Source organism: Peromyscus leucopus, chromosome 5 (genome assembly GCF_004664715.2).
Source record: "Peromyscus leucopus breed LL Stock chromosome 5, UCI_PerLeu_2.1, whole genome shotgun sequence".
In the NCBI taxonomy this organism is placed as follows: Eukaryota; Metazoa; Chordata; class Mammalia; order Rodentia; family Cricetidae; genus Peromyscus; species Peromyscus leucopus.
The window spans coordinates 115,122-126,223 of NC_051067.1; positions in this window are offsets into that span (position 1 = coordinate 115,122).

The following is an 11,102-nucleotide window of genomic DNA, read 5'->3' on the forward strand; positions in this document are numbered from 1 at the left end:
TATCTCAGAAATATCCCATAATGCTGAGTGATATATACTGTTCTCAAGTTTGTATGCATGTAGATAGAACAACAAGATTTTTATTGTAATTGCACCAAACATTTCTTGTAATATGTATGTTTTTATTCTAATCACACATCCTGAGATCACAAGCTTATCATCAAAACATTCAAAAATGTATAGTTAGAATTATATTCAATCTTCTTGACATTTGCCATTTTCATCATAGGAAACAGATTTTTAAATCCACTTTAAGTAAGGTATTTTTTTCAAGATGGAAATATAGATAATGTTTCTTCTAACAGCTTAATTTGTAGCTTAAATGCCTCCTTTATATTGCTGCACAAGACCTTGGAAATGTCAGAAGCAGGTCTGAACTTTAAATACAAAAGACATGCATATTTTTGAAACTTTTCGCCCTGGGATCTCGAGCCATGAATACTGATTTCTCTGTTTAAGGTATATGTGATTTTTCACTTAATTATCAGTGAATGCTTTCACTGTTTTACATTTGGTAAGCTTTTTGTCTTGAAAATATTTCACAATGGAATAAGGAAGTCAAATAGTTGTGGTATAAGATACTGTATTGGTAATGATTTCCCAACAGAAAGGAAACCATACCTAGGATATTATGTGGTTAATGTGAATGTTTCCTGTATCTATACAATGTGGATTTTAATGTGAAATTTTTCTTGATAAATTTTCTAATTAACCTGGAAAGAACTGAAATATGAATATCTGTTTCAATGCTATACTTACAGGTAGGTAGGACAAAAAGAGGTGAAGAGAATAGTGACTAACAAAGCCACATAGTAATTCAGTGGAGAACCTCAAATCCTTGTCCACAAAGTTACATTTAGAATTCTTTTTTTCACCTTAGCAGTTCTGTAAAAGAAAGGAAACAATCATGGGAGATTGTGCTCCTTATAAGTACTCTGAAGATGAAAGAAGAGGGTCATTTGAAATGTTCTTCCAACATCTCTATTATTAATCTCATTACTAGGATCAGAGTCACCAGGTAAAAGGTGGCATTTTATTAAGTTACTGTCAAGTCAAAATGAGAATTCTGCCATTCAAATGCTGCTAAGAATTTTCTGGCCACTACTCACTGTGTGATTCTAATATTTCTGTGACTTTTGCCCCAGATTAAGTGACTAGAGCCTTATGCAAGCTAAGCATATGCTTTAACACAGCTACACCGCTAGTTCTCATAAAAATTTTGACTGTATAGTTTTTGGAGTATGCACTTGGAAATAGTCTGACTGCTTAAATCTACTTTTTTTGAAGACTGCTTTTATTTCCAGTACTTCAGAACTCTTCTATTTTAGGCTGCAGTGTGCAAAATGGTGTCTCTGTCCATTCCTTCTGTCAAAACTTTGTATTAAGGCAGATGGTTCCATGTTATCTACATCTGTCTCTTAGTGCTCAGTCCAGGGCCTGACATGGAGCATATGCACAATACTCTCTAGAAGACTTGGCCCACTATGTTTATTTGGAAAATATGTATTGTCCAATTTTAAGACCATTATAAAATTGCAGTCATAAAGGTATGAAATAGACATATAGATCTAAAAATGCCTAACACTATTTTGGAGACCAGCTCCTCAAATATGGCTAACTTATTCTTTTATATTGTAATATAATACAAATAATGTATAAGTTACTACTGGGCTTTCTCAGTTAATAGTTCAGTTTTGTTAATACATTCAGATTATTTTACAATCCCCAGAACTTCTTCATATTGCAAAACAAACTTTGGTGGTACACATATACTCACACAGGTTCACATGCATACACCTACTTTAAATGAATAAACAAGTCTTCAGTACTTGAAAGAAAACTCAGTGGTTAAAAGTGCTTATTACTCTTCCAGAGGACTAGAGTTTGATTACTAGCACATATGTCAGGCAGGTCACTGTTAAGGGGAATTCTGTCACTGGTCTGCTAGCCAACTGAAAGGAGCATTTTGGTTCAAAAGGCAGGGTTTTCAGAGGGAGTGGATATGACTCAAAGAAAAGGCAGGGCCTGGGGATGCAGTGGCGGCTGGCTGCTTGTGACTCAGTTCAGATTCCTCATTTTGTCTTGTGTTATTTGTGCATGGATTTTGCTTGATAATAAATGGTAAAGTAATCTTTTGACATTCTATATCAGCTCACAACAACCTGTTAAGTACAGCTCCAGGGAATCAATCCCACACCACCTTCTAGCATTTAAGGGTACCTGCACACACATAGTATATGCAACCATGTTTCATACATATACATAAATAAAAATGATAAAAATAAATCTTTAAAAAACCCAAACTCTGTTTCTGTAAATAAGAGCTTACCATTTATCCTCCTCTGCCCTCAGGCCTCAAGCATTCTGCCTTTCTAAGAGTCTCACACAGAGGAATCTTATAGTATCTGAGACTTTGAAACTGACATATTTTGTGAATTTAGTACTTTCAAGAATTATCAAGGTTGAAGTGGGTATCAGAATTTTCTTTATAAAGCAAAATAATAGTCTATAATATGTACAAAATAAAATACATATTTTATTTATGTATTTTTTTGCATTTTGTATTTATGTATTTATTTGTGGACACTTGATTTGTTTCCCCCTTAGCTACTGTGAATAATTCTGTTATGAAGAAGAGTTTACATACATCTCTTCAGTTTTCTGCCTTCAATTATTTTAGTATAGATCCAGAAGTGCAATTGGTAGCTCTCAGGATTATTCAATTTTCAGTTTTTAAAGGAATCTGATTTTTTTTAATGTTTACATGATTTCACCTTCCTGACCATAATGCAAAGTGGTTCTAATTTCACCACATTCTTACCAAAATTTTTTAAGATGTTTATAATAATAGTCATCCTGATGATAATTTGTGATGGCAGATGGGTTTCTTTTTGAGATATAGTATGCTGTGGGATGTTCTGTATGTCAAATGTGTTGCTCTGATTGGTCAATAAATAAAACACTGATTGTCCAGTAGCCAGGCAGGAAGTATAAGTGGGACAAGCAGAGAAAAGAACTGGCAGAAATGGAAGGCTGAGGGAAAGAGACAATGCCAGCCACTGCCATGACAAGGAAGATGTAAGGTACCAGTAAGCCACGAGCCATGTGGCAAAGTATAGATTAACAGAAATGGGTTAATTTAAGATATAAGAACAGTTAACAAGAAGCCTGAGCCATTAGGCCAAACAGTTTAAATAATATAAGTGTCTGTGTGTTTATTTTATAAGTGGGCTGTTGGACTGCTGGGGATTGGCGGGACCCGGAGAGAAAACTCTCTAGCTACCATGGTATCCTTATGTAGCCCAGGTGTGGTGATATTTTATTTGTGCTTTGATAAATAAAGCTTGCCTGGAGATCAAGGGAGAAAGGCCAGCCATTTTAAGTAAACAAAGTCAGGCAGCACACGCCCCTAATCCAATCACTTAACAGGCAGGTCTCTGTGTGTTCAAGGCCATACTAGGGAACAGAACCAAGCATAGTGACACACACCTTTAATCCCAGTACCAACCACAGGGACCAATGAGAAGGCAGAAAAACAAGGCAATGAAGGCTTGGGTAGATAGGAAATAGCTCAAATTTGGAAGCTGCAGAGTTGGTGAGGTAAGGTTGGCTGGTGGCTTTTCCTATTTTCCTGATCTCTAAGGCTTTTACCCCTATATTTGGCTCTGTGTTTTCTATTTAATAAGACCATTTAGAAATTCATCTACATTTGGCATCCAACTGTGGGGCAGGAATTCACAAAAAAGCCACTTGCCTGTGGCCTTGTGGGCCCCAACTCTGCTGGAGCTGAATGCTATACCTGGCCAGAGTTGCAAATGGCTGGAGCTACATGTGGCCAGACTGCTTGTGGGCTTACGGAGCCCCTGGCCCCAGGCCAAGTTACATGACTCAGACCCAAGCAGGTGGCCGGAATCTCTTTGGTGTTCTCTCTCCTGGTGGGTGGTGGACTCTCCACCCCTTCTTTCTCTCTCAGGATTTCCATCTTGGATTGCAACCACATTAGGTAGCTACTTTGAAATTCCCTCAGACTTCTACTGTTCTACACAGTCAACAGATTTGGTAAGTCAATTAAGATATCTTAAAGGGTGAAATTAGTTAAAAGAGAATTTTTCCCACATTAAAAAATGGGAAATATTTTTACCATGGAAAGAACTCAGTCTCTGTTTAATAACACATTAGGCAGTCTGAAAATGGGAAAACTAAATAAGAGAATAATTAATGTTGATGGAATGTATGTAACATCAATTATGAATATTATTTGTTTAATCACTTTTATTTTAATATTATAAAGGTTGATCAATTTAAGTGCCAAGATAAAAACTTTAGAAAAACCTGTTAAAGTGACTTATAGAGAAATTCAGACCCAGACAGAAGAATTTAAAGGTGAAATTATTTCAGGATTGAATTATACAGTTGCAGAGAGACAGCCTGTTTTCAAAAAACCAAAGTTAATCTATTTGGAAACCCTACAGGAACTACCTGCTCAGGAGCATGTACAAGCTAATTGGACTCCAATGGAAATGCTAGATTTAAGGAGATGTAAAGGAGCTATAGTCTCATATGGTATGCATTCTCCATTTATAAAGCAGGTGTTAAACTCGTGGTCAACTTGTAATAGAATTGTCCCTCAAGACTGGAAAGAATTAGTTACAGCTGTTCTAGAAGCTGAAGCACAATTACAATGGAGAACATGGTTCAAAGAGGAGGCTAAAATAATAGAGCAACAATGTAGGACTAGAAGTGTGGAAATTTCCCAGGATCAGCTTCTTGGAGAAGGCAAATATGGTGATATACAAAGACAATGTTTATATGATAACCAAACCTTAATTCTATGCTGCATGGCAGCCATGAATGAATGAGACAGAATTGAGGAAGCAGGAAAGAAAATTTAATTATTTACAAAAGTTATACAAGGCCCCCAGAGAATCCTTCATGGATTCCTTAGAAAGGCTGTCTTCAGCAGCAAATAGAATGATAGCAAATTCAGAAGCTAGACAGATAATAATTGAATCTTTGGCTTTTGAGAACACAAATGCAGCTTGCAAAGGAATAATCAGGCTGTTAAAGGCAAGATCAGCACCCTTGGAGGATTGGATCAGGGACACAATTAATATTGAGTCTCATGACCATGATGAGATGTGGATAAGAGAGGTGATTTCAAAAGCTTTGAGGAAAAATAATGTCAGCTGTTTGGTTGTGGTAAACAAGGTCATTTGAAAAGGGAGTGTAAAAAGGGCATTTACAGAATGAATGCTTATTCCAGGAAAAATGACAACAAAAATGGCCCTCCCTTCTGGATTATGCAGAAGCTAAGGGTTAACATCAGACCAATAAATGTAGATCAACAAGGGACAGACAAGGTAATCCTTTGCCTCTGCCCTCAGGAAACTTCTACAGGGGCCTCATGAAGGCCTCCACAGCAAATTCAGTTCAGACCTTTCCTGCCATCATAGAGGAAACCCCTTCTCAGAGCAATTAAATAATTGGAATTTGGAATTTCCAAATAATTTGGAATAAACCAGGCTTCTCAGGGTGATAGAACAGCTGTAGCAGAGAGAATAGAAAATTCAGGAGAAACGATAAAAAGAATTTTTTGGCAATCTTCTATAAATGAACAAAGGCCAAAATTAAAATTACAAATAAATGACATTGTCTTGGAAGGTTTAATAACACAGGTGCAGATGTTACAATAATTGCACCAGAATTTTGGCATCCAAATTGGCCTCTTCAGGAGGTAAATGTTTAGCTGTTAGGGATTGGAACATTATCTCAAGTGAAACAGAGGACAAGATGACTTGAATCTATAGGTCCAGAAGGAAAGAGAGGAAAATTAAAGCCATATGTGGCTAATTTATGGGGTCATGAATTTATGGGGTCATGACCTATTACAACAATGGAATACTCAGATTAACATTCCTCCAACTTTAGAAACAAACCATAAACTAACATGTTTCTGAGAGAAATATTAGGAGATATTGTTATTATAAAGAGTGGTCAACAGCAATCCAGATTGTACAAGAACAAGGCACAAGAACTGATGATCTTCCAAAGACACGAAAATCTCTATCTTTAAAATGAGGCAGGCAGATCTCTGTGAGTTCAAGGCCAGCCTGGGCTACCAAGTGGGTCCCAGGGAAGGCACAAAGCTACACAGAGAAACCCTGTCTCAAAAAATCAAAATAAAATAAAATAAAATAAAAATGGTTAACAGACAAGTCTGTATGGTTTCAGCAATGGCCTTTAACAACAGAGAAACTCCAGTCTTTAGAAGAGCTGGTACAAGAGCCATTAAGTGTTCAGAATATTGGGGAAAGGTTTTTGTTTTTGTCTTTTAGGAGAATGAAGGTTAAGGAATCTGAAGAACACTGGACAAATGAGACAACTGAAGAAAAGGGATAAGTCATCTATCCCAGGAAACAGAGTGAAACGGCGTATGGGTATATATTATCTAAAAAATTTTATGTCTTCCTAAATGTTTGTTTCTGCTTTTCTCTAAAGATTTAACACTATTGGTCTTCTAATAGTCCCAGCTCAATTAAAATTTAAAACTTACTTTGGAATGGCTCTCTCCTTCTTTAAGCTCAAGCATGTTGTTAAAAGGAAAATGCAAACTCCCTGTATCATGCCAGAATAAAAGAGCCATCTTCTGCTATGGGACAGGACAAAAGCAAAATTAATTAAGGGACTATTCTATTACTAATCTCAATTCTTTGATTCTATTCTGATTCTTTAAACTTTTCTTAAAGTATGAATTTTATATCAAAATTTACAAAATTAATATATATATAGATATATATACAGATATACATTTTAATGGTCATATAGAGTACTAACTAGTTCTAGAAAAAAGGCTTCAATTAGCTGCATATATATGTCTTTGTGTTCGAGTCTCTTATCAGTTTTCTGCAGGAAATCACGGCCAGGCCTAACATCAAATGAAGTCTCCAGAAAGAAGATGGGGCCCCACAACAACAACAATTCCATGTGGACAATAATAATATCACTAAGCTGACAAACATCATCTACAGATCAACTTTGAACTACAAGGTGCTCAGAGCAATTTTGAGATGACTAGCTGAGATGATCCAGTCTCAAAGACTACTTGAATAAGGACTTGAGATAAACCCTGAACTTTGGCATTATACACAGACTGGATAATAATGAAGGATATAGTTACCTTTCCTAGAATTTGACAATTAACCTAAAATTTTTCTTTCAGGATAAAGATAACTTCGCCCATACCCAGCAGGAAGCAATTTTAAGAATATGACGCCCACATTCCCAAAGAGGTGGTGTGGGGCGGGTGGTTTTTTAGTCTTTTTAATGGTTTTGGGGTCTGGAATAATTTTCATTGTTTAGGGGGGTTGGTTACAAGTTGTTGTCAAGGGTTAGGAAAAAGGCTAAGCAAAGGAGATTAGATTTAAGGTTCGTTTTAAAAAAAAAAGAAAGAAAAGAAAAGAAAAAGACAATTACTAGTTTTAAATACTTTACAATGGATTGGAATTTTATATTGTATACAAATTTGAAATTGATATTGTTAGAAAATGCTATATGTATATTTCTAATTGTATTTATACTATTCACTTAACAATGTAATGCAATTTCCTGATCTTTGAATGTTATTATTACCAACTATTAGGATATAAAGAAATGAAAGTTAGTAGTTAGACATTACAATAGAACTTGTAGTCAGATATGTTTTAAAAATTGAGCAGATATATTTTAGATAGACAGTTCATCTTCAAACCCTTCAGAGATCTAAAGAATATGGCATTTAAAATGTTTTAATAACTTAGAAATTTTTCTTTTTTTCATGTCAGCTCCTAGCAGTACCAATCTACTTCAGAGAAAATATGGGCATTGAAGAAACTGCATTTGGAGTTAACTTTCATTGTGGCAAAAATTAGCCATTGGACAACAAAGTCCTTGAATCAACAGGACAAAATAGAAAGATGGAACACGAAACAAAGGACTACTGATTCTTGCCAAAACAAGTGTGGTTATGGCTTTATCAAAAGGCATCTTCTGAGGCCAGGACAATATGGCACCACCCCTGAAGTGGCCTTCTCAATCCGGAAAAGGTACAGTGCCCTTTTCTTCGAAGGCAGCTTAACAGGCAGAGGGCCGATGGCTTCTGTTGTGCAATGGAACAGCAGCTGAAAGCTCACGCCTCTTGATAGTAGACTGGCATTTAATAGAGGGATGTGGAGAAGAAGGGGATGCTGAGATGAAGCCATATATACACAGCCAAGAAGAATGAACAGCTGAATTAAAAAACTGTCAACAATTTCCAGAATTTAAAATCCTGAATCATGACATGACACTAGTGGAATTCTGGTGTTTCTGGTACATAGACTGCTCTCACACAATGTGAGGTTGAACTGTTGACCTTGTGTACATCCTACTTCACAAATGAGTCTATCAGATACGCTAAGCCTATAGGCTGAAGATGATGCCCCAACACTGCAGAGAAACCTCAGGTGACTGTCCAGGTAGCTGGCTGTTTCTGTCAACTCACAATTTTTTTGGAAGTTGCTTGCATGCACTTCCTGTTTTTATTTTTGTTAGCTAATATTATTTCCTTCTTGGGTCTCTGAGGGAGTTGAAGATTAGTTAGTTATAGTTGAAGATTAACTAGGATAGAATATGAATTAGATACATTTTGGACTTACCAAAATAGGATAGATAATGGAATTATTTTCTCTGATTTGTCAAATACAAATGGACTAGACATTGCTTAGGTATTTATTACTAGTATATATTGTATATAGTTATTGTACTTTTGTATATAGTTTTTCTTTTGTTAGTTATAACCTTTTGCTTTTTTTCTTTTTATTAAAATAGAAAAGGGGAAATATGGTGGTATTCTATTTGTACTGAAATGTGATTTTAATTGTATGTTAATAAATAAAGTTGCCTGGGGGTCAGAGCTATTAGAGCCATAGAAAGAGCGTGACGGTGGTGGTACACACCTTTAATCCCATAGATCTCTGTCTGTTTATGGATACAGCCAGCATTGTAGACATATGCCTTTAAGACCCAGAGGTCTGTACTTACAGGCAGTGATGAGGCAGTCATGTGTTTGGGTTTACAACCAATGAGAAGGCAGAACAGAAAGATGATTTAAAGACATACACACAGGAAATAGGTCTCTTTCGGGAAGCTAGGAGAACCGCAGGAGGAAGGGTAAGATTTTAGCTCTGAGCTCTGACCTCTCGGCTCTCTCTTTTACATTGGTTCTGTGTTTCTTATTTAATAAGATGGTTGGTTACATCTACACTCTATCTTTAAAATGGTTAACAGACAAGCCTGTATGGGTTCAGCAATGACCCTTAACGGCAGAGAAACTCCAGTCTTTAGAAGAGCTGGTACAAGAGCCAGTAAGTGTTCGGAATATTGAAGAATCAACCAGCCCTTGGAATTCTCTTGAATTTGTTATCAAAAAGAAATCTGGCAAATGGAGAATGGTAACAGACCTAAGAACAATTAACAAAGCAATTCAGCCAGTGGGCTCTCTACAATCTGGAATTCTTTTGCCTACTCTGCTACCTACAGGATGGCCTGTTATAGTTATCAATTTAAAAGACTGTTTTTTTTCAATACACTTACAAGAAAAGGACAGAGAAAGATTTGCCTTCACAGTGCCTACTTGTAATAATTCTCACCCAGTTAAAAGATATCAATGGAGGGTTCTCCCACAGGGAATGTTAAATAGCCCAACCCTGTTCCAATAGTTTGTACAACAGCCATTGGAAGTCATATGTAAACAATTTCCTAAATCTATAATTTATCATTACACAGATGATATTTGACTACTTGATCCAAATGCAGATAATTTAGAAAGAATGTTTGAAGAAGTAAAGAAAACTTTGCCTTGTTGAGGATTACAAATTGCTCCTGAAAAGATACAAAGAGGAGGTCCTATTAATTATTTACAATATAAAATAGGTCTACAAAAAAATTAGACCCCAAAAGGTGCAAATTAGGAGAGATCAGTTGAGGACTCTTTTTGCTTGTTTCTTTGTTATAATATAATATATTATTAAGAGATTTTTTCTATTCATTTTACATACCAACCAGAGTTCCCTGTCCTCCTTCTTCCCAACCCCAGACTTCCCCCCCAAGCCACCCCCCATTCCAACCTCCTCCAAGGCAAGATCTCCCATGGGGAGTGAGCAGAGCCTGGTACATTCAATTGAGTCAGGTCCAAGTTCCTGCTCCCTGCACCAAGGCTGCACAAGTGTCTCATCATAGGCACTAGGCAACAAAAAGCCAGCTCATACACTAGGGACAGGTTCCAGTCCCACTGCCTGGGGGCTTCCTAAACAGTCAAGCTAAACAACTGTCTTGCTTATACAGAGGGCCTGGTCCAGTACCATGTGGACTCCTCAGCTATTGGCCCACAGTTCATGTGTTTCCACTAGTTTGGCTAGTTGTCTCTGTACTTTTTCCAATCATAGTCTTCATATCTCTTGCTCATAGAATCCCTCCTCTCTCTCATTGATTGGACTCCTGGAGCTCTGCCTAGGATGTGGCTGTGGATCTCTGCATCTGCTTCCATCAGTCACTAGATGAGGGTTCTATGATGACAGTTAGTGTATTCAGCCATCCAATCACCAGAGTAGGTCAGCTCAGGCACCCTCTTGACTATTGCCAGTAGTCTATGGTGGAGTCATCCTTGTGGATTTTTGAGAACCTCTCTTGCACTCTGCTTCTCCCTATTCCCAGGGTGTCTTCATTTATCATGGTATCTCTTTCCTTGCTCTCCCACTCTGTTTCCATTTCAGCTTGAACCTCCTACTCCCCTAAGCTCTCATCCCCCATCCCTTGTTCTCCATTAACCCCCCACTCACCCCCATGTAGATCTCATCCATTTCTCCATCACTGGGCAATCCATGCATCCTTCCTAGGGTCCCCCTTACTAGCTAGCCTTCCTGAAGCTGTGGGTTGCAGTCTGGTTATCCTTTGCTTTACATCTAGTATCCACTTATGATTGAGTACATACCATGTCTTCTTTCTGAGTCTGAGTTACCTTACTCAGGATGATATTTTCTAGATCCATCCATTTGCCTGCAAACCTCATGATGTCATTGTTTTTCTCT